General features: G+C 41.9%; 1 long non-coding RNA gene across 1 annotated transcript; it reads right to left on the reverse strand.

Annotated features, from left to right (window-relative positions):
• Positions 1-183: 183 nt before the first annotated feature.
• On the reverse strand, positions 184-19,893 carry LOC120997390. Its single transcript, XR_005778163.1, has 3 exons — positions 19,593-19,893; positions 3,860-3,870; positions 184-274 (listed from the first exon to the last, which is right to left on the reverse strand). It is a non-coding gene; the product is annotated as an uncharacterized LOC120997390 (long non-coding RNA).
• Positions 19,894-27,612: the final 7,719 nt, after the last annotated feature.

Here is a 27,612-nt window from a genome sequence, read left to right on the forward strand (position 1 = left end):
GGCTTAACTTGAGTCATCTACTGATCAGTGATCATCAGAGCATTAGAGCTGCAGGAATAAATAACATCTAAATGTCTGGTGGGGTAGATGGGGGGGGTCGAGGGCTGGTAGGGGAAGTGGGGGTTAGATTATCTAACCCAGCCCCCCTTTCCCCATCAGCCCTTGTCCTACCACCCCATCTACCCGTACCCCCCCATCTACCCCACCAGACATTTAGATGTTATTTATTCCTGCAATTCTAATGCTCTGATCAGTAGATGACTCAAGTCAAGCCCTCAACCCCCCCCCCAGCCATTTAGATATGTATGTTATCAATCATCATCCCCCCCCCCACCGCCCACCGCTGCCTTCCTTGTAATTTGCTGGCCCCCAATATCCATTTTGAATCACAATCCATAACAGTGTCATCCACAGATCCCCCCATAACAGTGTCATCCACAGATCCCCCCATAACAGTGTGTCATCCACAGGTCCCCCATAAGTGTGTCATCCACAGATCCCCCATAACAGTGTGTGTCATCCACAGATCCCCATAACAGTGTCATCCACAGATCCCCCATAACAGTGTCATCCACAGATCCCCCATAACAGTGTCATCCACAGATCCCCCATAACAGTGTCATCCACAGATCCCCCCATAACAGTGTCATCCACAGATCCCCCCATAACAGTGTCATCCACAGATCCCCCCATAACAGTGTCATCCACAGATCCCCCCATAACAGTGTCATCCACAGATCCCCCCATAACAGTGTGTCATCCACAGATCCCCCCATAACGGTGTGTCATCCACAGATCCCCCCATAACAGTGTGTCATCCACAGATCCCCCCATAACAGTGTCATCCACAGATCCCCCCATAACAGTGTGTCATCCACAGATCCCCCCCATAACAGTGTGTCATCCACAGGTCCCCCATAAGTGTGTCATCCACAGATCCTCCATAACGGTGTTCTCCACCGTTAGCAAGACACCCCCAATAAAGGAGTGGTTCTGCAGGTGGTAACCACAGACCACTTCTCAGTTCCTATGCTTCCTGGCTGATGTTTTGGTCACTTTTGAATGCTGGCGGTGCTTTCACTCTAGTGGTAGCATGAGACGGAGTCTACAACCCACACAAGTGGCTCAGGTAGTGCAGCTTATCCAGGATGGCACATCAATGCGAGCTGTGGCAAGAAGGTTTGCTGTGTCTGTCAGTGTAGTGTCCAGAGCATGGAGGCGCTACCAGGAGACAGGCCAGTACATCAGGAGACGTGGAGGAGGCCGTAGGAGGGCAACAACCCAGCAGCAGGACCGCTACCTCCGCCTTTGTGCAAGGAGGAACAGGAGGAGCACTGCCAGAGCCCTGCAAAAGGACCTCCAGCAGGCCACAAATGTGTATGTGTCTGCTCAAACGGTCAGAAACAGACTCCATGAGGGTGATATGAGGGCCCGACGTCCACAGGTGGGGGTTGTGCTTACAGCCCAACACCTTGCAGGACGTTTGGCATTTGCCAGAGAACACCAAGTTTGGCAAATTCGCCACTGGCACCCTGTGCTCTTCACAGATGAAAGCAGGTTCACACTGAGCACATGTGACAGATGTGACAGAGTCTGGAGACGTCGTGGAGAACGTTCTGCTGCCTGCAACATCCTCCAGCATGACCGGTTTGGCATTGGGTCAGTAATGGTGTGCGGTGGCATTTCTTTGGAGGGCCGCACAGCCCTCCATGTGCTCGCCAGAGGTAGTCTGACTGCCATTAGGTACCGAGATGAGATCCTCAGACCCCTTGTGAGACCATATGCTTGTGCGGTTGGCCCTGGGTTCCTCCTAATGCAAGACAATGCTAGACCTCATGTGGCTGGAGTGTGTCAGCAGTTCCTGCATAACAAAGGCATTGATGCTATGGACTGGCCCGCCCGTTCCCCAGACCTGAATCCAATTGAGCACATCTGGGACATCATGTCTCGCTCTATCCACCAACGTCACGTTGCACTACAGACTGTCCAGGAGTTGGCAGATGCTTTAGTCCAGGTCTGGGAGAAGATCCCTCAGGAGACCGTCCGCCACCTCATCAGGAGCATGCACAGGCGTTGTAGGGAGGTCATACAGGCACGTGGAGGCCACACACACTACTGAGCCTCATTTTGACTTGTTTTAAGGACATTACATCAAAGTTGGATCAGCCTGTAGTGTGTTTTTCCACTTTAATTTTGAGTGTGACTCCAAATCCAGACCTCCATGGGTTGAAAAATTTGATTTCCATTTTTTTATTTTTGTGTGATTTTGTTGTCAGCACATTCAACTATGTAAAGAACAAAGTATTTCAGAAAAATATTTAATTAATTCAGATCTAGGATGTGTTATTTTTGTGTTCCCTTTATTTTTTTGAGCAGTGTATATTAGGATTATGTGGTTGTTGTCTTATATGACTTGTTTTTGCACTTTATTTCTATCTTTATATGGATCTAAAGAGGTTGTGCATTTGTTTACAGCTATAGTTAATTGGTACATTAAACTGTGCATATTTATGTGTAATTACAACAGTAAGTATTTAGTAAAGACTCCACAAGTTGGGGGGGGGGGGGGGGCGCACTTGGGCAGCTCAGCCTCTGTTGGTGGTGGACCTTGTCCCAGCCCTGCATACAGGGTTACAGTATGTTTAGAAAGGATCATCAAAACCGGAGATGGGGAGGGGTCTGCCTTTATGTAAAGTCCTGTGTAAAGCCCACACTCCGGGAATATATAAGTGAGGGACATGAACATGTGGATTGTCACTGTGGGTAGAAATACATGGAGGAAAAAACAATAATAAAATACTGGTACCATTTTTTTTTGTTATAAGCCACCAAATATACCAGAGTCCCCAGAAAAATCTACCACTGAAGGAAATAGATGAGGCGACAAATCATAATGAAGTCGTTATTATGGGGAACTTCAACTACCCAGATATAGACTGGGAAACTGTGGATCTCATAAAGGAAACAAACCAAAGACAATTACCTTTCCCAACTGATTCAGGATCCTACTAGAGGGACGGCCATACTGGACTCAGTATTAACCTGACAGAACAACAAATGTGCAGGTTGGGCGTTACCTGGGAAATAGTGACCATAAAATAACCTTTCAATTTTCATTTAATATAGTGTTTCTTCAGTGAGGCATCAAAACGGTGAACTTCTAAAAAGCAAATGTTGACCAGCTGAGAGACGCCATTAGCCTAACTAACGGTGACAATGTCCTCAAAAAATGCAACCACAAAATGGGATATTTTTAAAAGCATCCTACACTCTAATTGTGAGATGTACATATTTTATGGGAATAAAAGGGTGAGGAAGAAGAGAAAATTAATGTGGATAAATAGAATTGTAAAGGGGGCAATAAATGACAAAAAGAAAGCATTTAAATTTCTAAAAAGGGAAGTTAGTAAGGAAGCATTGAAAAACTGTAAGGAAAAAATATAATATGTAAAAGACAGATAGCAGCAAAGCTAGAGACTGAGAGACTCATTGACAAAGAGATTAAAACTAACCCTAAAATGTTCTCCAATTATATACATGTAACAAATTTAAACTGGAAAGTGTTGGCCCTTAGAGGAATGATGAGGGAGGAGTTGTAGAGAGCAATGAGGAGAAAGCAAAGAAATTAAATATTTTTTCCCCACTGCATTCTTTGAGGCCAGTTTTTGCTCTTCTGCCCAGGCCATTTTTTGCAAATCTGACATGTCACTTTATGTGATAATAGCTTTGGAACACTTACTTATCCAAGCCATTCTGAGATTGTTTTCTAGTGACACATTGTACCTCATGATAGTCATAAATTTGAGTCAAAACATTTCACCTTTATTTGTTAAAAAAAATCCCAATTTTTTTTTTACACTGTTTTAATTTCTTTTATTTACGGTGTTTACCTAAGGAGTTAGGTCATGTGATATTTTCATACAGCAGGTTGTTATGGACGTGGAAAAACCGAATGTCTACTTTTTTATTTTATTTCACTTTAACACAATAATAGCAGTTTTGAAGCAAAAAAATAATAATTATATTTTAGTGTCTCCATTGTCTGAGAGTGATAGCTTTTTTATTTTTTGTCAGATTGTCTTAGGTAGGATATCATTTTTTGCGGGAAGAGGTCACGACTTTTTGGGGGGCATATGCCTTTTTGATCGCTTGCTGTTACAATTTTGGTGATGTAAGGTGACAAAAATGGCTTTTTTATTTACACAGTTTTTATTTTTATTTTTTACGGTGTTCACCTGAGGAGTTAGGTCATGTGATATTTTTATAGAGCTGGTTGTTACGGACGTGGTGATACCTAATATGTATTTTTTTTTAATGTATTTCACTTTAGCACAATAATAGCAGTTTTGAGACAAAAAAATTATGTTTTAGTGTCTCCATGTTCTGAGAGCTATAGTTTTTTTATTTTTTGGGCGATTGTCTTAGGTAGGGGCTAATTTTTTGCAGGATGAGGTGATGGTTTTATTGATATCATTTTGTGGGACAGGTCTTTTTGATCGCTTGGTGTTGCACTTTTTGTGATGTTAGGTGACAAAAATGGCTTCTTTTTTTTTTACACCTTTATTTTTTTTATGATGTTTATCGGACAGGGTGGATCATGTGATATATTTATCGAGCCGGTCATTACGGACGCGGTGATACATAATATGTGTTTTTTTGTTTTTTTTCAATTATAAAATAAGGGGGAAGGGGCGTTTTTTTTCTTATTTTACTTAAAAACGTTATTGATTTAAAATATTTTTTTTTTACTTTTTTCTTTTCTTTATTTCTAGCATTCACTTTTGTGGGTCTGATCCCCTCTGCAATGCATTACAATAGATCTATATTGTAAAGCTTTGCCTGTTCGTGTACTACAGTGAGTAGTACACTAACAGGTTGCCTAGGAGACTCAGCCTGATGCTGGATCTCCTGGGCACCCGTAGAAGGCAGGTCCTGATGCCGTGCAAGGCATTGGGCAGACTCTGCATGGCATCGGGCTGCCTTCTAACACATCGAGTCCCCGCCACAGCAGCATGGCAGCATGGGTAATCGATGCGCTCCCTCACCCGACACAAACACCTGCTATGCCGTGGTCAGTGCGGAACGCGGCATAGAAGGGGTTAATCCGCCGGCATCGGCTTTTAAATCGATGCCGGTGGATACAGCAGGGGCCCAGCTACCAGGGACTGCAGGATCCCTGCAGTGATCAGGCACGCACCGCTCCGGTGCCCGCTGATCACCATGGCGTACTATTACGTCAAATTGCGGGAACGCAGTGGCTTCCATGATGTAATAGTACATCATGTGTAAGGAAGGGGTTAAATATGGCCTGTTTGACCCAGGAAGAAGTGCAGTGGTATCTTAAAAAGATTAAAATAGACAAATCGCCGGGTCCAGATGGCATACACCCCCATATCCTATGAAAATTAAGTAAGGTTATAGACAGACTCTTATTTCTGATTTTTAAGGACTCTATAATGACAGGGAGTGGCAAATGTGCCAATATTCAAAAAGGACTTAAAAACAGAGCATGGAAAATATAAACCAGTAAGTCTGACATCTGTTGTGGGTAAACGGTTTGAATGTTTTCTAAGAGATGCTGTCCTGGAGTATCTCAATAAAAATAAGCGTATAACACCATATGAACATGCGTTTATGAGGGATTGGTCCTGCCAAACGAATCTAATCAGTTCCTAGGTGGAGGTAGGTTCTCGACTAGACTCGGGCGAATTGTTGGATGTCCTTCTGACTGATATCTTAACTTCTCCAAAGCATTCGATAATGTATCACACAAATTGTTAGTACATAAAATAAGAATGCTTGGACTGGGGGAAAATCTATGTTTATGGGAAAGTAACTGGATCAGTGATAAAAAGCAGAGGGTGGTTATAAGCAGTACACACTCAGATTGGGTCACTCTCACCAGTGGGGTACTACAGGGGTCAGCTGTTTGAGAAGGCAGCGGAACTTGCAGTAGCGTCGCAGTCTTCTCTCTGCTTCCCGGAGGCCAGTGATGTCACCACTATGAAACGTGCCCTGGGTGCCGCTCAGCCCCATTGAAGTGAATTCTCATTCACACGCTGCGTAAAAGAAAAGGCAACAGAAAAGATGTGGTATTTCGGATTTTAAATTTGCTGCATGTCAATATATACTGCAGATTTCACTCTCCAATGCAAAGAATGAAACTGTGTCTAATCTGCAGATTTTCTGCAAAAAATCTGCAGTGTTTGTAGACACACTTTGGTGAATTTTCCTGCTGCAGATTAGAAGCAGAAATGCTGCAGACTTTCGGCTGCAAAAAATCCTCAGCTAATCAGTCAGGTGTGAACCCAGTCTAAGGGACCTAATGTTGTTATCTGCCTTAGGAAGGTGAGGAATTTTCTGGGGCTTTGTTTAAAGTTTCCGTCAGTTCTGACAGCAAGAAGAGTGTATGAGCCCCATTATGGATGTCACATTGACAGAAAACTTGATAAAACCTCTACATACCTACTTCTAAATTATTAATGGGGTCCATTGGTCAATGTTTGTATGCATGGTACAATGGATCCAGCAGAGTGTCATGGCTTCCATTATAACCAAAAGCCCACCTGTGTTCAGCGTGATCGTCGTTGTTTGTGCAATAAATCTCGCGAGTTATCACAAGAATATGAGTGTTCACCCTGTTGAACTTGCCGGCTTTCAATCCCGTGGTATATAGATCCGTGGACAGCTGTTCCTTGTAGCTGATCAAGCTTGTGAGCAAAAGTTTTGTAGATAGGATCCTATTTGTTGTTTCAATTGCGCATATCTGTACTTTTCTTCAGAAAAAAACACTTGGGTACTTTATAAATAGTTTGTTCAAACCAAACGCGTTTCGGAGTATATATAATTTCTTACTACTTCTTCAGTCACCACTGAAGAAGGAGTAAGAAATTATATATACTCCGAAACGCGGAGAATTTCAAAGTTAACATGCATTAGTTGGACAGCCTATTGAATTTAAGGTTTTCTGACCGTTTTTTACTGATGACCTATCCTCTGAACAGTTCATCAGTATCTGATCAGTGGGGGTCTGACACCCGGGACCCCCGACGATCAGCCGTTTGAGAAAACACCAGTGCTTGTAGTAGCGCCACGGCCTTCTCCCTGCTCACCAAGCACAGTGCCGTATATTCTATAGCGGCTGTGCTTGGTATAGGCCATTTGACTAATAAATGTGATATCACTTGGCCTACTTGAGCGCCGTTGGCTTCTCAAAAAGTTGATTTGCGAAGGTTCTGGGTGTCGGACCCCAACGATCACATACGATGACCTATCCAGAGGATAGCAGGTACATTTTTTATTTCCCTTGTGCTGGCGCTGCAGAGAGGTTCTTTCTCAGGTTCCCTTGCAGATGACAACTAATCACTGGAAGTGCAAGTGGATGCAATTGTAGCCTACCATCTATGAATGCCGATTAGGGCCTGCCAGTGGCAGGGTATAGTAGGCTGCCTGTCAGTGTAATATTGACAGGTATAATAGACTGATATAGAACATTCTTTTTTGTTGAATTTGTAGAATATAAATTGTGGCAAGCTCTATTAAATGCTCTATGTATGGAGATAGTTTTCCTTAAAGCCTAATGACATGAAATAGCTACCATAGAATATCTATGGCATGATAAAGGGTCATACCGATTTGATCTTACTATTTTTTAGGAAAGGTTCTCAAATGAGCAAAACAAGAAGTAAATCCACTGAAGAGATACATACTGAACATGGTGTTGAAGGGTCTTCAAGTAATGTTCTGGAAGAAGATAATACGTAAGATTCAAGTTTTCCCACCTCATTTAGTCTAAGTTAACAACACATTTTTGCATCATGTTGAAAGATTGTTGTTATGGTAGAGGATGTGGAACCACTGTGTATTCACCCTTTTACCCCTATACAGGCATCTGGACTTTGCTGCAGGGAGCCACTAGGGTGCTACCTCTTGGAGTAGTCCTGCGAATCTGGATGGCAGCAGAGTGTCATAACAGTAACAGGCACTGGTGGGAACACAGACAGATAACAGAGAATAAGCACCTTAGCAAGAAATAGGCACACTAGAAAACGAATTGCTCAGGCAAGGAAATGAGGTCAGCAGCTCAGTGTTATAGCAGAAGCTGAGTAGCAATTAGAAGCAGCCATGCAGCTGCTCACATAGCAAGGGAGTGGTACTGAAAGCAAAAGTGGGAGTAGTAGTTGTTCAATTAACAGTTCCTAACACTGGTGTACCGCCATTAGAGGCAGACCACACTGTTGCTATGGGGCCCGTGAGGTTGGGGGGCCCAAGCCAGCTGAATGAATTTGTCTCATGGATTTATGTCCATCTACATCTTTTAATGTGGCCCTCAGTTCAGTCATGAACAGGTCATTAATTAGAGGACAATAAACTTTCACATAACTTATCTATAATCCTCATGTATAATTGATCCAACAATTTACTGTTACAACTGTTTGTTTACTCCTCCATTCATATTGCTCTGCTTTACATCACTTGTCTCATCTATATTTTTATGTGCTTTGGTGTATAAGTATGGGAATCTTCAGACACTGTCTTATGAGACGCCTGATTAAGAGGGACAAGAATAGACAGTTCTTACAGACAGGAAAATGTGGAACAAACATTGGGGGGTATCCGTCATTTGTGGATCTGCAATTTGTGGACAACAAAAATGACTATGCTTATGTACATGAGCCCTTGGGCGTTTGGTCAGTGATTGTGAGCAAAATCCAGGATTGGAGCCTCCACACAGATGAGGTATAAGGTTCAGCACCTGTTCTGTAGTTAGAGCCGCACCTGGTTTTGGCTCAAAATCGCTAATGGAAACCACTGACCAAAACACTGACTGTGTCAATAAGGCATTAGTCAAACAATAATTGTAATTTTTATTGGAAGGGGTTTTTATGTATGCCCCTGGTTCCTAATAGACACAGCGAGGAAGCGATGGGCACAAGCTACTGATGTAATAGTTCTTTTTTTATATCTTTGATGCAGGTCTTTTTTACCTTCTGCCCCCCCACCCCACCCCCCCTTCCCCCACACCAAAGTCCCAATTTTTTTTAGTATGTCATTAATAATATATCTAAACATTGGTTTGTCCTACAGTCCATTTCGTAGCTCCCACAGGCTAATCTAATACATGCCCCTTTATATAGACATTCCAGTCCATGTTGAACATTATCAGAATTTCCAGAAGGACCTCTACATCTCCATCCCCACCTCCTACACCACCTAGCCACTGAGTGCAGTATGGAATTATCTTTCATTTAGAAAGGGTAGGTTATGTACTACTATCCCTAAATCCCATATATCATAACATTTCTGCATCTTTCCCCTTTTATAGTACACAAAGTGCTCTAGGTGAATAAGCCTATGTACCCTCACTTTAAATTCTTGTACCATAGACAGTTCCGTAGCAATCCAATGAAAAGCAATACGTTTACGGGCCTGATAAAGGAGGCAGAGGTTAAAAAGCCAATGCCCCGCTGTTACAGGAATCATAGCTAAATATCCTCGGATATATGTCAATACCGTCAAATCTAGATTTATCTTAAAAACTTAATTTATACCTAACATCACTTGCCTTCAATAGCGTCGAAATCGGGGACAGTTCCAGATAAGTTGCACTAAACCCACTTGTGACATACCACATCTAGGGGCAAGCAGCATCCTGTCTATAGCCCATCTTAGACGTTAGGGAGTCCTATAAACCCTGTGTAATAGATACAATTGGGAAAGCCTATGCGCTCGCTCACCACTACATCATGGAAAGCTATTTAACACCTCTTCCCATTGTTCCTCAGTCAAGTCACTTATATCCATTTTCCACCTATAGTTATGGCTATTGGAATGCGGCATCTGAAAGGTTAAATGACCAGTTTTGGCGTCAATTCCCGTCATTGTGGCCGAGTTCCTGCTGTATTATTGCTGGATTTTTTAAATAATGTACTGTGCCAACTTCTCTGTTGCATACAGGCTCTTTTAGAGGGATAGGTTACACCTCAATGGGGAAGGTGCAGCTGTTTTGGGGGAGATAATGGCTAGAAGATTGAGGCTGGTGGTATTTGACTACATTATTTTAGTGGTAATTATCATCATTTTACAGCTCACAGTAAGTGCTGGTAATGAGTTCTTATGAGTATACTAAGGTATAGACATGTATTACTTATAATCTTTATCATTCATAATGGTTTTCCACTTTGGAGAGAAGCAGAAAATAGTGCATACAGTGATCTGCTGCGAGGTAATGGAACGGGACTAGAACAGTTCATTAGAAAAAGGGAAGGGTCTAAAAAGAAATCCAAAAACCTCTTAATTGCATGTATACTAATAACAGAAGACACACTATTAAAAAACAGGTGCCCTAGAATTAGTAATGTGTGATGAGGACTATGACATAGTGGGAATAACTGAGACATGGCTGGATGACAGCTATGACTAGGCAGTTAACATACAGGGTTACAATCTGTTTAGAAAGGATTGTCAAAACGGGAGAGGTGAGAGGGGTCTACATTTATGTAAAGTCCACACTCATGGAAGATATAAGTGAGGGACATGAACATGTGGACACACTGTGTGTCCATGGAGGAAAAAACAATAATAAAATTCTGGTACCGTTTTTTTTATTGTTATAAGCCACCTAATATATCACAGTCCCCAGAAAATCTACCACTAAAAGAAATAGATGAGGCGGCAAATCATAATGAGGTCATTATTATGGGGGACTTCAACTACCCAGATATAGACTGTCGAACTGAAACCTGTATATTTCATAAAGGAAACAGGTTCTTGGCAATAACCAAAGACAATTACCTTTCCTAACTGATTCAGGATCCTACTAGAGGGACGGCCATACTGGACTTAGTATTAACCAATAGACCTGACAGAACAACAAATGTGCAGGTTGGGGGATACCTGGGTAATAGTGACCATTAAAATAACCTTTCAATTTTCCTTTAATATAGTGTTTCTTCAGGGAGGCACAAAAACGGTGAACTTCTAAAAAGCAAATGTTAACCAGCTGAGAGACGCCATTAGCCTAACTAACGGTCACAATGTCCTCATAAATTCAGCCACAAAATGGGATATTTTTAAAAGCATCCTAAACTCTAATTGTGAGAGGTAAATATTTTATGGGAATAAAAGGGCGAGGAAGAAGAGAAAATGAATGAGGATAAATCGAAATGTAAAGGGGGCAATAAATGAGAAAAAGAAAGCATTTAAATCACTAAAAAAGGAAGTTAGTAATAAAGCATTGAAAAACTGTAAGGAAAAAATATAATATGTAAAAAACTGATAAAAGCAGCAAAGCTAGAGACAGAGAGACTCCTTGCCAAAGAGATTAAAACTAACCCTAAAATGTTCTCCAATTATATGCATGTAAAAAATTTAAACTGGAAAGTGTTGGCCTTTATAGGAATGATGAGGGAGGAGTTGTAGAAAGCAATGAGGAGAAAGCAAAGCAATAAAAAAAAAATCCCCCACTGCATTCATTGAGGAAAATGAAATGCAGAGTGTAAAGGTAAACTCCCTTTTAAATGTGGCCTGTCTGACCCAGGAAGAAGTGCAGTGGAGTCTTAAAAAGATTAAAATATACAAATCACCGGGTTCAGATGGCATACACCCCTATATCCTAAGAAAATCTAGTAAGGTTATAGACAGACTCTTATTTCTGATATTTAAGGACTCTATAATGACAGGGAGTGGGCCACAGGAATGGTGCTTAGCAAATGTGGTGCCAATATTCAAAAAAGGGGTTAAAAACAGAACATGGAAACTATAAATCAGTAAGTCTAACATCTGTTGTGGGTAACCGGTTTGAATGTTTACTAAGAGATTCTGTCCTGGAGTAGCTCAATAAAAATAAGCGTATAACACCGTATCAGCATGCGTTTATGAGGGATTGGTACTGCCAAACGAATCTAATAAGTTACTAGGTGAAGGTACGTTCTAGACTAGACTCGGGCAAATTGTTGGATGTCCTTCCGACTGATATCTTGACTTCTCCAAAACATTCGATACTGTATTACACAAAAGGTTGGTACATAAAATGAGAATGCTTGGACTGGGGCAAAATGTATGTTTGTGGGAAAGTAACTGGATCAGAGATTTAAAAAAAAAACAGAGGGTGGTTATTAACAGTACACACTCAGATTGGGTCACTGTCACCAGTGAGGTACTACAGGGGTCACTATTGGGCCCTATTCTCTAATATATTTATTAATAATCTTGTAGAAGGCTTGAAGATTAAAATATAAATGTATGGTGATGATATTAAAGGGGTTGTCTACCTTTTTCTTACTGATGATCCATGACGATCAGCTGTTTGAGAAGGCAGCGGAACTTGCAGTATCGTCACAGCCTTCTCGCTGCTTCACGGAGGCCAGTGATGTCACCACTATGAAACGCCCTGGTTGCCGCCATTGAAGTAAATTCTCATTCACACGCTGCGTAAAAAAAAGGCAGCAGAAAAGCTGTGGTATTGCATGTCAATAGATACTGCGGATTTCACTCTCCAATGCAAAGAATGAAACTGTGTCTAATCTGCAGCGTTTGTAGACACACTTTGGTGCATTTTCTCTGCTGCAGATTAGAAGCAGAAATGCTGCAGACTTTATGCTGCAGAAAATCTGCAGCTAATCAGTCACGTGTGAACCCAGTCTAAGGGACCTAATGTTGTTATCTGCCTTAGGAAGGTGAGGTATTTTCTGGGGCTTTGTTCAAAGTTTCCGTCAGTTCTGATAGCAAGAAGAGTGTATGAGCCCTATTCTGGATGTGACATTGACAGAAAACTTTATAAAACCTCTACACACCTACTTCTAAATTATTAATGGGGTCCATTGGTCAATGTTTGTATGCATATTTGTATGGATCCAGCAGAGTGTCATGGCTTCCATTATAACCAAAAGCCATAGCATGTATATGACTATAGCCTCATATACACACAGCAGTACTACATCATTAGGCATTTTCAGAGAAAATAAGATATTCCAATATATGTGACTTTTACTGGATGGCACCATTGAGCTTTTCATTATTGCTAAGTTCTGCAATACATGATACTAAATGCTACATTACCTAAACCTGCAAAAATTATGTTGTTGTTTTTTCTAAAGTGATTTTTCTTATTATTTTCTTATTGTGCTCTAGGGATAAGACATCAAAACTTGCTGCTCATCAAGATGGAGGAGATAGCTCTTCTGAAAGTGAGAGTGAAACACATGGAGATATTGCTAGAGAGAAGCACAAGAGGTGAGGCTTCGCATTTTGGTTTGAAAAGCATTGATTTTGTTTTTACCAATTAATAAACACAATGGGGAGATCAAACTGGTGTAAATAAAAACTGGCTTAGTTGTCGAAGCAACCAATCAGATTCCTTCTTTAATTTTTTAGAGCTCCTTTGGAAAATGAAAGGCGGAATCTGTTCGGTGGCTACGGGCAACTAAGCCAGTTTTCATTTACACCTGTTTGATAAATCTCCCCTATTATATTCATATTCAGCTTTCACAAAGTCTGTAAATGACCAAACTTGTTACAGTTTATAATTATATATTGTATTGTTAATACAACTTCAGTTCGGGTTCGATTTGGCCAATTCGATTCAGGTCTGAATAAATTTGCCTGAAATCGAAACTGCCCCAATTGTCAAGTTGTGGTTGGCACTCCGAGGTCTCCTAGGACTGTATCCAACCCCTTTCAAACTTTCATGCCAAAACATTATTAGTAAATATCAAAGTGACAGCGACATATATGGCTATAGATAAATGCATGGCTGCTGGTGGTAACAAACTGCCTCTTTCAAAATACGCTTTTAAATAGTCCAAAAGTTTGGAGTGCTGACAATGATAAGTATACTGGACTTGAAAGGCAGGAAGTACAGTGGCCACTTGTCATGCTGATGGTGAAGGCCGTATAACTCAAGCAGCCCCAGTCTAACTACAGATCCTCACCTCTGAAAGGTTCCTGCATATCTGTGAAAGAAAAAATTATGGAAATATTTTCTTTTCTTCTACGTGCTCCTTGTGAGCTCATGTTTATGACAGGCAGATGGATAAATACTATGCAGAACATACTGAGCAGAACACTTTACTGCATTAAGACAGGTACCATGATTGCAACTGTTATGAGACCCTGACATCATTCTCATAATACATCCATCAGCAGATTTTCAAAGTTAACATGCATTAGTTGGACAGCCTATTTAGTTTAAGGTTTTTTACTGATGACCTATCCTCTGTTCATCAGTATCTGATCAGTGGGGGTCTGACACCCGGGACCCCCGACGATCAGCTGTTTTAGAAAACACCAGTGCTTGTAGTAGCGCCACTGCCTTCTCCCTGCTCACCAAGCACAGTGCCGTATATTGTATTCACTTCTATGGGGCTGAGCTGCATCTAGGCCATTTGACTAATGAATGTGATATCACTTGGTTTACTTGAGCGCCGTTGGCTTCTCAAACAGCTGCAATCAGTTACGATGACCGATCAGATACAATGACCTATCCAGAGTATAGCAGGTTAATTTTTTATTTCCATTGTGCTGGCGCTGCAGAGAGGTTCTTTCTCAGGTTCCCTTGCAGATGACAAGTAATCACTGGAAGTGCAAGTGGATGCAATTGTAGCCTACCATCTATGAATGCAGATTAGGGCCTGCCAGTGGCAGGGAACAGTAGGCTGCCTGTCAGTATAGACTGATATAGAGCATTATTTTTTTTTTTAATTTGTAGAATATAAATTGTGGCAAGCTCCATTAGATGCTCTATGTATGGAGATAGTTTTCCTTAAAGCCTAATGACATGAAATAGCTACTACAGAATATCTATGGCATGATAAAGGGTCCTACTGATTTGATCTTACTATTTTTTAGGAAAGGTTCTCAAAAGAGCAAAACAAGAAGTAAATCCACTGAAGAGATACATACTGAACATGGTGTAGAAGGGTCTTCAAGTAATGTTCTGGAAGAAGATAATATGTAAGATTCAAGTTTTCCCACCTTATTTAGGCTAAGTCCACAACACATTTTTGCTTTATGTTGAAAGGTTGTTGTTACGTTAGTGGATGTGGAACCACTGTGTTAACTAACCATTTTGAGCTAACCCTAAGAGCGTTATGCTGGCAGCAACCTGATAGTCACCCTTTTACCCCTATACAGGGATCTGGACTTCGCTGCAGGGAGCCAATAGGCTGCTTCCTCTTGGAGTAGTCCTGCGAATCTGGCTGGCAGCAGAGGGTCATAACAGTAAGAGGCACTGGTGGGAACACAGGCAGATAACAGAGAACAAACACCTTAGCAAGAAACAGGCACGCTAGAAAACTAATTGCTCAGGCAATGAAATGAGGTCAGCAGCTCAGTGTTATAGCAGAAGCTGATTAGCAATTAGAAGCAACCATGCAGCTGCTCACACAGCAAGGGAGTTCCTAACAGTGGCATACAGTCAATAGAGGCAGACCACAGGCCAATAGTGAAGCCCAGACTGCCACCGTCACGTATAAAGATTTATTGTACTTACAACAGTATCTCTGATAAAACGCATAAAACAATGGTCCAACAATCGTCCTCACGAAGCGGGACAGCGAAACCCGGGTCGGGCGATACCGAAGTGTGCATACCATTGTTTTATGCGTTTTATCAGAGATACTGTTGTAAGTACAATAAATCTTTATACGTGACGGTGGCAGTCTGGGCTTCACTATTGTTGCGACCTTTAATTACCCACAGGAGTGTTGGAGAGAGGAAGGATCCTCGGGTATACCCCTTGCAGATCCTTCCCCGTGCCTTTTGTAACCCGTACCAAGAAGGGAGGAGGTGTATCAAGCAGCGCGGTTTTCCATTTTCTTGCTTTATGTCATTTGTCTCATCTACCTCATTATTCTTATGTACTTTGGCGTATAAATATGTGAATCTTCAGTCTTAAGAGACACGTGATAGAGGGACAAGAATAGACAGTTCTAACAGACGGCAAAATGAGGAATGCACACAGGAGGTATTTGTCTTTTGTGGATCCACAATTTGTGGACAGCAAAAACAGCTATGGTGGTGTACATGAGGCCTTGGGCGTTTAGTCAGTGATTTCCATCAGTGATTGTGAGCCAAAACCAAGATTGGAGCCTCCACACAGATAAGGTATAAGGTTCAGCACCTGTTCTGTGGTTAGAGCCGCACCTGGTTTTGGCAAAAAATCGCTGATGAAAAACACTGACCGAACACTGACTGTGTGAATAAGGCATTAGTCAAACAATAATTGTAATTTTGATTGGATGTGGTTTCTATGTATGCCCCTGGTTCCTAATAGACACAGCAAGGCAGCGATGGGCACAAGCCACTGATGTAACAGTTCTTTTTTTATATCTTTGATGCAGGTTTCTTTTACCTCCTGACCCTCTCCCCCCTTCCCACACACCAAAGTCCCAACATTGTTTTAGTATGTCATTCATAATATATCTAAACATTCATTTGTCTTACAGTCCAATTTGTAGCTCCCACAGGCTAATCTAATACATCAATTGTCTACTAACTGCCCCTTTATTAGACATTCCAGTCCATGTTGAACATTATCAGAATATCCAGAATGACCTCTACCTCTACATCACCACCTCACACACCACCTAGCCACTGCAGTATGGAATTATCTTTCATTTAGAAAGGGTAGGTTATGTTCTACTATCCCTAAATCCCATATATGATGAAATTTCTGCATCTTTCCCCTTTTATAATACACAAAGCGCTCTAGGCGAATAAGACTATGTACCCTCACTTTAAATTCTTGTACCATAGGCGGTTCTGAAGCAATCCAATGAAAAGCAATACGTTTATGGGCCTGATAAAGGAGGCAGAGGATAGAAAGACGATGCCCCGCTGTTACAGGATTCATAGCTACATATTTAAGGAAACATGTCAATACCGTCAAATCTAGATTTATCTTAAAAACTTAATTTATACCTGACATCACTTCCCTCCAATAGCGTCGGAGTCGGGGACAGTTCCACATAAGTTGCACTGAACCCGATTGTGACATACCACATCTCGGGCAAGCAGCATCCTGTCTATAGCCCATCTTAAACAGACGTTCGGGAGTCCTATAAACCCTGTGTAATAGATACAATTGGGAAAGCCTATGCGCCTCACTCACCGCTACATCATGGAAAGCTATTTAACACCTCTTCCCATTGTTCCTCAGTCAAGTCACTTATATCCATTTTCCACTTATAGTTATGGCTATTGGAACGCGGCGTCTGAGAGGTTTAATGACCAGCTTCGGCATCAATTCCGATCATTGTGGCCGGATACCTGCTGTATTATTGCTGGATTTTTTAAATAATGTACTGTGCCAACTTCTGTTGCCTACAGGCTCTTTTGGAGGGATAGGTTGCACCTCAATGGGGAAGGTGCAGCTGTTTTGGGGGAGAGGATGACTAGAAGGTAGGAGGCAAGGTTGGCAACCGTCCAGAAATTTATTTTCCTGTGGCCGTGATATTATTTTTTTGAGGCTGGTGGTATTTGACTAGATTATTTTAGTAGTAATTATCATCATTTTACAGCTAACAGTAAGTTATAAGTAAGAACTAATAATGAGTTTTTATTAGTATACTGAGGTATAGACATGTATTACTTATAATCTTTATCATTCATAATGGTTTTCCACTTTGGAGAGGAGCAGAAAATAGTGCATACAGTGACCTGCTGCGAGGTAATGGAATGGGACTAGAACAGTTCATGAGAAAAGGGGTAGGGTAAAAAAAAATCCACACTATTTAAAAAAGGTTACCTGGAATTAGTAATGTGTGAGGAGGACTATGACATAGTGGGAATAACATGGCTGGATGATAGCTATGACTAGGCAGTTAACATACAGGCAGGGCGGGACGACACAGAGGCTGGGAAGGCTCCAGCCTCAGGGCGCAGGCCAGTTCCCCAGACTCTGGGCATCAGGCAGGCAACTGACCACGTCGCTGCTGCTGCCGTGCCTGCTGGGCTGCCGGCCGCGCTGGAGGACGGAGGGAGTAGTCAGCACTTGGCACTGACTTACGTGCTACCTCCCTGCTCTGCCTCCTGGCTCGGCCGCTCCGCTGCTCTGGTCTCTGCTCAGTCGCTTGCCTGACTGGCTGCTTACAGCGCGCACTTTGACCTGACGCACTGTACGCAGTCAGGTCACATGTGCGCCCTCTGGGACCAGGAGCAGCGCGGGCAGCAGAAGGCAGCAGCACAGCACTGTGTCATGACCCAGCCCAGGCCCCAGCAGGGATAGAGCGCGAGAGTCTGCCCTGAAGTGAAGTAAGATAGTTCTTAAATAAAATCCGAGGTCTAATGGGGTTCTGGATGGGGTAAAATTACAAGGAACGCCCCGGGGTGGGGGGGGGGGGTTGGGTGGGTTGGGGTGGATGTCTGATTAATAACAAACATACATATCTAAATGGCGGGGGGGGGGGGGGGGGGGCTTGACTTGAGTCATCTACTGATCAGTGATCATCAGAGCATTAGAGCTGCAGGAATAAATAACATCTAAATGTCTGGTGGGGTAGATGGGGGGGTCGAGGGCTGGTAGGGGGAGTGGGGGTTAGATGATCTAACCCAGCCCCCCTTCCCCCATCAGCCCTTGTCCTACCACCCCATCTACCCGTCCCCCCCCCCCCCCATCAGACATTTAGATGTTATTTATTCCTGCAATTCTAATGCTCTGATCAGTAGATGACTCAAGTCAAGCCCTCAACCCCCCCCAGCCATTTAGATATGTATGTTATCAATCATCATCCCCCACTCCCCACCGCCCACCGCTGCCTTCCTTGTAATTTGCTGGCCCCCAATATCCATTGTGAATCACAATCCATAACAGTGTCATCCACAGATCCCCCCATAACAGTGTCATCCACAGATCCCCCCATAACAGTGTCATCCACAGATCCCCCCATAACACTGTCATCCACAGATCCCCCATAACAGTGTCATCCATAGATCCCCCATAACAGTGTCATCCACAGATCCCCCCATAAGAGTGTCATCCACAGATCCCCCCCATAACAGTGTTATCCACAGATTCCCCCCATAACAGTGTGTCATCCACAGATTCCCTCATAACAGTGTGTCATCCACAGATCCCCCATAACAGTGTGTGTCATCCACAGATCCCCCATAACAGTGTGTGTCATCCACAGATCCCCCATAACAGTGTGTGTCATCCACAGATCCCCCATAACAGTGTCATCCACAGATCCCCCATAACAGTGTCATCCACAGATCCCCCATAACAGTGTCATCCACAGATCCCCCATAACAGTGTCATCCACAGATCCCCCATAACAGTGTCATCCACAGATCCCCCATAACAGTGTCATCCACAGATCCCCCCATAACAGTGTCATCCACAGATCCCCCCATAACAGTGTCATCCACAGATCCCCCATAACAGTGTGTCATCCACAGATCCCCCATAACAGTGTGTCATCCACAGATCCCCCATAACAGTGTCATCCACAGATCCCCCCATAACAGTGTGTCATCCACAGATCCCCCCATAATAGTGTGTCATCCACAGGTCCCCCATAAGTGTGTCATCCACAGATCCTCCATAACAGTGTCATTCACAGATCCCCCATAACAGTGTCTCATTCACAGACCCCCCATTGAATGAAGGCAAGAAAAATTGCACTGTAATTTACACCCGTATCTGTTTTGCACTTGGAATTTTGCTCTCACTCCTTTGGAGATAAATGACCACAAAACTATACAGTTTTTGATGCAAAACTTGCTAGTTTTTATTCTGTCTTGTTGACAGGATTATGTTTATTTATATTAAGATTATGTGGTTATTGTCTTATATGACTTGTTTTTGCACTTTATTTCTATCTTTATATGGATCTAAAGAGGTTGTGCATTTGTTTACAGCTATAGTTAATTGGTACATTAAACTGTGCATATTTATGTGTAATTACAACAGTAAGTATTTAGTAAAGACTCCACAAGTTGGGGGGGGGGGGGGGGGGGCACTTGGGCAGCTCAGCCTCTGTTGGTGGTGGACAGTATGTTTAGAAAGGATCATCAAAACCGGAGATGGGGAGGGGTCTGCCTTTATGTAAAGTCCTGTGTAAAGTCCACACTCCGGGAATATATAAGTGAGGGACATGAACATGTGGAGTCACTGTGGGTAGAAATACATGGAGGAAAAAACAATAATAAAATACTGGTACCATTTTTTTTTTTTTGTTATAAGCCACCAAATATACCAGAGTCCCCAGAAAAATCTACCACTGAAGGAAATAGATGAGGCGACAAATCATAATGAAGTCGTTATTATGGGGAACTTCAACTACCCAGATATAGACTGGGAAACTGTGGATCTCATAAAGGAAACAAACCAAAGACAATTACCTTTCCCAACTGATTCAGGATCCTACTAGAGGGACGGCCATACTGGACTCAGTATTAACCTGACAGAACAACAAATGTGCAGGTTGGGGGTTACCTGGGAAATAGTGACCATAAAATAACCTTTCAATTTTCATTTAATATAGTGTTTCTTCAGTGAGGCACAAAAACAGTGAACTTCTAAAAAGCAAATGTTGACCAGCTGAGAGACGCCATTAGCCTAACTAACGGTGACAATGTCCTCAAAAAATGCAGCCACAAAATGGGATATTTTTAAAAGCATCCTACACTCTAATTGTGAGATGTACATATTTTATGGGAATAAAAGGGTGAGGAAGAAGAGAAAATTAATGTGGATAAATAGAATTGTAAAGGGGGCAATAAATGACAAAAAGAAAGCATTTAAATTCCTAAAAAGGGAAGTTAGTAAGGAAGCATTGAAAAACTGTAAGGAAAAAATATATTATGTAAAAGACAGATAGCAGCAAAGCTAGAGACAGAGAGACTTATTGACAAAGAGATTAAAACTAACCCTTAAATGTTCTCCAATTATATACATGTAACAAATATAAACTGGAAAGTGTTGGCCCTTAGAGGAATGATGAGGGAGGAGTTGTAGAGAGCAATGAGGAGAAAGCAAATAAATTAAATATTTTTTCCCCACTGCATTCTTTGAGGCCAGTTTTTGCTCTTCTGCCCAGGCCATTTTTTGCCAATCTGACATGTCACTTTATGTGATAATAGCTTTGGAACACTTACTTATCCAAGCCATTCTGAGATTGTTTTCTAGTGACAGATTGTTCCTCATGATAGTCAGAAATTTGAGTCAAAACATTTCACCTTTATTTGTTAAAAAAAAAAATCAAATTTATTTTTTTTACACAGTTTTAATTTCTTTTATTTACGGTGTTTACCTAAGGAGTTAGGTCATGTGATATTTTCATACAGCAGGTTGTTATGGACGTGGAAAAACCGAATATGTCTACTTTTTGTTTTTACTTTAACAAAATAATAGCAGTTTTGAAGCAAAAAAATAATAATTATATTTTAGTGTCTCCATTGTCTGAGAGTGATAGCTTTTTTATTTTTTGACAGATTGTCTTAGGTAGGATATCATTTTTTGCGGGAAGAGGTCACGACTTTTTGGGGGGCATATGCCTTTTTGATCGCTTGCTGTTACAATTTTGGTGATGTAAGGTGACAAAAATGGCTTTTTTATTTACACAGTTTTTATTTTAATTTTTTACGGTGTTCATCTGAGGAGTTAGGTCATGTCATATTTTTATAGAGCTGGTTGTTACGGACGTGGTGATGCCTAATATGTATTTTTTTTTTATGTATTTCACTTTAGCACAATAATAGCAGTTTTGAGACAAAAAAAATTATGTTTTAGTGTCTCTAAGTTCTGAGAGCTATAGTTTTTTTTTTTTTTGGGCGATTGTCTTAGGTAGGGGATAATTTTTTGCAGGATGAGGTGATGGTTTTATTGATACCATTTTGTGGGACAGGTCTTTTTGATCGCTTGGTGTTGCACTTTTTGTGATGTTAGGTGACAAAAATGGCTTCTTTTTTTTTTACACCTTTATTTTTTTTATGATGTTTATCGGACAGGGTGGATCATGTGATATATTTATCGAGCCGGTCATTACGGACGCGGTGATACATAATGTGTTTTTTTTTTTTCAATTATAAAATAAGGGGGAAGGGGCGTTTTTTTTCTTATTTTACTTAAAAACGTTATTGATTTAAAAAAAAAATTATTTTACTTTTTTCTTTTCTTTATTTCTAGCATTCACTTTTGTGGGTCTGATCCCCTCTGCAATGCATTACAATACATCTATATTGTAAAGCATTGCCTGTTCGTGTACTACAGTGAGTAGTACACTAACAGGTTGCCTAGGAGACTCAGCCTGAGGCTGGATCTCCTGGGCACCCGTAGAAGGCAGGTCCTGATGCCATGCAAGGCATTGGGCAGACTCTGCATGGCATCGGGCTGCCTTCTAACACATCGAGTCCCCGCCACAGCAGCATGGCAGCATGGGGAATCGATGCGCTACCTCACCCGACACAAACACCTGCTATGCCGTGGTCAGTGCGGAACGCGGCATAGAAGGGGTTAATCCACCGGCATCGGCTTTTAAAGCGATGCCGGTGGATACAGCAGGGGCCCAGCTACCAGGGACTGCAGGATCCCTGCAGTGATCAGGCGCGCACCGCTCTGGTGCCCGCTGATCACCATGACGTACTATTACGTCAAATTGAGGGAACGCAGTGGCTTCCATGATGTAATAGTACATCATGTGTAAGGAAGGGGTTAAATATGGCCTGTTTGACCCAGGAAGGAATGCAGTGGTATCTTAAAAAGATTAAAATAGACAAATCGCCGGGTCCAGATGGCATACACCCCCATATCCTAAGAAAATTAAGTAAGGTTATAGACAGACTCTTATTTCTGATTTTTAAGGACTCTATAATGGCAGGGAGTGGCAAATGTGGTGCCAATATTCAAAAAGGACTTAAAAACAGAGCATGGAAAATATAAACCAGTAAGTCTGACATCTGTTGTGGGTAAACGGTTTGAATGTTTTCTAAGAGATGCTGTCCTGGAGTATCTCAATAAAAATAAGCGTATAACACCATATGAACATGCGTTTATTAGGGATTGGTCCTGCCAAACGAATCTAATCAGTTCCTAGGTGGAGGTAGGTTCTCGACTAGACTCGGGCGAATTGTTGGATGTCCTTCTGACTGATATCTTGACTTCTCCAAAGCATTCGATAATGTATCACACAAAATGTTAGTACATAAAATAAGAATGCTTGGACTGGGGGAAAATCTATGTTTATGGGAAAGTAACTGGATCAGTGATAAAAAGCAGAGGGTGGTTATAAGCAGTACACACTCAGATTGGGTCACTCTCACCAGTGGGGTACTACAGGGGTCAGCTGTTTGAGAAGGCAGCGGAACTTGCAGTAGCATCGCAGTCTTCTCTCTGCTTCCCGGAGGCCAGTGATGTCACCACTATGAAACACGCCCTGGGTGCCGCTCAGCCCCATTGAAGTGAATTCTCATTCACACGCTGCGTAAAAGAAAAGGCAACAGAAAAGATGTGGTATTTCGGATTTTAAATTTGCTGCATGTCAATATATACTGGGGATTTCACTCTCCAATGCAAAGAATGAAACTGTGTCTAATCTGCAGATTTTCTGCAAAAAATCTGCAGTGTTTGCAGACACACTTTGGTGAATTTTCCTGCTGCAGATTAGAAGCAGAAATGCTGCAGACTTTCGGCTGCAAAAAATCCTCAGCTAATCAGTCAGGTGTGAACCCAGTCTAAGGGACCTAATGTTGTTATCTGCCTTAGGAAGGTGAGGAATTTTCTGGGGCTTTGTTTAAAGTTTCCGTCAGTTCTGACAGCAAGAAGAGTGTATGAGCCCCATTCTGGATGTCACATTGACAGAAAACTTGATAAAACCTCTACATACTTACTTCTAAATTATTAATGGGGTCCATTGGTCAATGTTTGTATGCATGGTACAATGGATCCAGCAGAGTGTCATGGCTTCCATTATAACCAAAAGCCCACCTGTGTTCAGCGTGATCGTCGTTGTTTGTGCAGTAAATCTTGCGAGTTATCACAAGAATTGGAGTGTTCACCCTGTTGAACTTGCCGGCTTTCAATCCCGTGGTATATAGATTCGTGGACAGCTGTTCCTTGTAGCTGATCAAGCTTGTGAGCAAAAGTTTTGTAGATAGGATCCTATTTGTTGTTTCAATTGCGCATATCTGTACTTTTCTTCAGAAAAAAACACTTGGGTACTTTATAAATAGTTTGCTCAAACCAAACGCGTTTCGGAGTATATATAATTTCTTACTCCTTCTTCAGTCACCACTGAAGAAGGAGTAAGAAATTATATATACTCCGAAACGCGGAGAATTTCAAAGTTAACATGCATTAGTTGGACAGCCTATTGAATTTAAGGTTTTCTGACCATTTTTTACTGATGACCTATCCTCTGAACAGTTCATCAGTATCTGATCAGTGGGGGTCTGACACCCGGGACCCCTGACGATCAGCCGTTTGAGAAAACACCAGTGCTTGTAGTAGCGCCACGGCCTTCTCCCTGCTCACCAAGCACAGTGCCGTATATTCTATAGCGGCTGTGCTTGGTATAGGCCATTTGACTAATAAATGTGATATCACTTGGCCTACTTGAGCGCCGTTGGCTTCTCAAAAAGTTGATTTGCGAAGGTTTTGGGTGTCGGACCCCAACGATCAGATACGATGACCTATCCAGAGGATAGCAGGTACATTTTTTATTTCCCTTGTGCTGGCGCTGCAGAGAGGTTCTTTCTCAGGTTCCCTTGCAGATGACAACTAATCACTGGAAGTGCAAGTGGATGCAATTGTAACCTACCATCTATGAATGCCGATTAGGGCCTGCCAGTGGCAGGGTATAGTAGGCTGCCTGTCAGTGTAATATTGACAGGTATAATAGACTGATATAGAACATTCTTTTTTTGTTGAATTTGTAGAATATAAATTGTGGCAAGCTCCATTAAATGCTCTATGTATGGAGATAGTTTTCCTTAAAGTCTAATGTCTAATATCTATGGCATGATAAAGGGTAATACCGATTTGATCTTACTATTTTTTAGGAAAGGTTCTCAAAAGAGCAAAACAAGAAGTAAATCCACTGAAGAGATACATACTGAACATGGTGTTGAAGGGTCTTCAAGTAATGTTCTGGAAGAAGATAATACGTAAGATTTAAGTTTTCCCACCTCATTTAGTCTAAGTTAACAACACATTTTTGCATCATGTTGAAAGATTGTTGTTATGGTAGAGATGTGGAACCACTGTGTATTCACCCTTTTACCCCTATACAGGCATCTGGACTTTGCTGCAGGGAGCCACTAGGGTGCTACCTCTTGGAGTAGTCCTGCGAATCTGAATGGCAGCGGAGGGTCATAACAGTAACAGGCACTGGTGGGAACACAGACAGATAACAGAGAATAAGCACCTTAGCAAGAAATAGGCACACTAGAAAACTAATTGCTCAGGCAAGGAAATGAGGTCAGCAGCTCAGTGTTATAGCAGAAGCTGAGTAGCAATTAGAAGCAGCCATGCAGCTGCTCACATAGCAAGGGAGTGGTACTGAAAGCAAAAGTGGGAGTAGTAGTTGTTCAATTAACAGTTCCTAACACTGGTGTACCGCCATTAGAGGCAGACCACACTGTTGCTATGGGGCCCGTGAGGTTGGGGGGCCCAAGCCAGCTGAATGAATTTGTCTCATGGATTTATGTCCATCTACATCTTTTAATGTGGCCCTCAGTTCAGTCATGAACAGGTCATTAATTAGAGGACAATAAACTTTCACATAACTTATCTATAATCCTCATGTATAATTGCTCCAACAATTTACTGTTACAACTGTTTGTTTACTCCTCCATTCATATTGCTCTGCTTTACTTCACTTGTCTCATCTATATTTTTATGTGCTTTGGTGTATAAGTATGGGAATCTTCAGACACTGTCTTATGAGACGCCTGATTAAGAGGGACAAGAATAGACAGTTCTTACAGACAGGAAAATGTGGAACAAACATGGGAGGTATCCGTCTTTTGTGGATCTGCAATTTGTGGACAACAAAAATGACTATGCTTATGTACATGAGCCCTTGGGCGTTTGGTCAGTGATTGTGAGCAAAATCCAGGATTGGAGCCTCCACACAGATGAGGTATAAGGTTCAGCACCTGTTCTGTAGTTAGAGCCGCACCTGATTTTGGCTCAAAATCGCTAATGGAAACCACTGACCAAAACACTGACTGTGTGAATAAGGCATTAGTCAAACAATAATTGTAATTTTTATTGGAAGGGGTTATGGAAGGGGGTATGCCCCTGGTTCCTAATAGACACAGCGAGGAAGCGATGGTCACAAGCTACTGATGTAATAGTTCTTTTTTTATATCTTTGATGCAGGTCTTTTTTACCTCCTGCCCCCCCCCCACCCCCCTTCCCGCACACCCCTTCCCCCACACCCCACCCCCCCCTTCCCCCACACCAAAGTCCCAATTTTTTTTAGTATGTCATTAATAATATATCTAAACATTGATTTGTCCTACAGTCCATTTCGTAGCTCCCACAGGCTAATCTAATACATGCCCCTTTATATAGACATTCCAGTCCATGTTGAACATTATCAGAATTTCCAGAAGGACATCTACCTCTCCATCCCCACCTCACACACCACCTAGCCACTCAGTGCAGTATGGAATTATCTTTCATTTAGAAAGGGTAGGTTATGTACTACTATCCCTAAATCCCATATATCATAACATTTCTGCATCTTTCCCCTTTTATAGTATACAAAGTGCTCTAGGTGAATAAGCCTATGTACCCTCACTTTAAATTCTTGTACCATAGACAGTTCCGTAGCAATCCAATGAAAAGCAATACGTTTACGGGCCTGATAAAGGAGGCAGAGGTTAAAAAGCCAATGCCCCGCTGTTACAGGAATCATAGCTAAATATCCTCGGATATATGTCAATACCGTCAAATCTAGATTTATCTTAAATACTTTTAGGTTGAAGGCAAGGACATGGGGTAGACTCTTTTTGTCGGTGGTGGGCAGAGTGAATCTCCTAAAAATGGTTATGATGCCTCAGTTACTATACATATTGAATAATGCCCCTGTATGGATCCCAGTGGAAAGATTTAGGAAAATACATTCGATATTCAGAGATCTTATCTGGAAATATGGTCAAGCTAGGATTAAGCTGGAGACGCTGTAATATCCTAATTCTGAAGGTGGTTTGGCTGTCCCTAATGCCGGGATTTATTTCTTAGCCTCTCAGTGTCAACATTTTAAGGGTTGGATGGAATTTCAGTTACCAGATGTGACGGGGAAGATACTGTAACACTGGTTGGGTAGTAGGGATCTTATAGGTATTCTGGAGGGTGCAGGGATACATGGGGGGAGAGAGAAAGTAATGCTTATAGAGCTTATGAAAAAAGTGTGGGCAAAGGTGAAATTGATCAGGGGTGTTGGTGGGGTAGGTGAGCTTTCCCCAATATGGAACAATAACTTGATGCCAGAGTTCATTTCTCTATCAGGAGTCCGAAATTGGGAATCCCATGGAGTAATGAGGATAGGTCAATTGATCGAGACTAATGTATTTAAATCATTTCAAGGCCTACAGCAAGAATTCAACATTCCTAAAGTGTGGTTCTATCAATATTTGCAACTGAGACACGCCTGTGATGTCACG

Source organism: Bufo bufo, chromosome 4, assembly GCF_905171765.1.
Source record: "Bufo bufo chromosome 4, aBufBuf1.1, whole genome shotgun sequence".
NCBI classification, from domain to species: domain Eukaryota; kingdom Metazoa; phylum Chordata; class Amphibia; order Anura; family Bufonidae; genus Bufo; species Bufo bufo.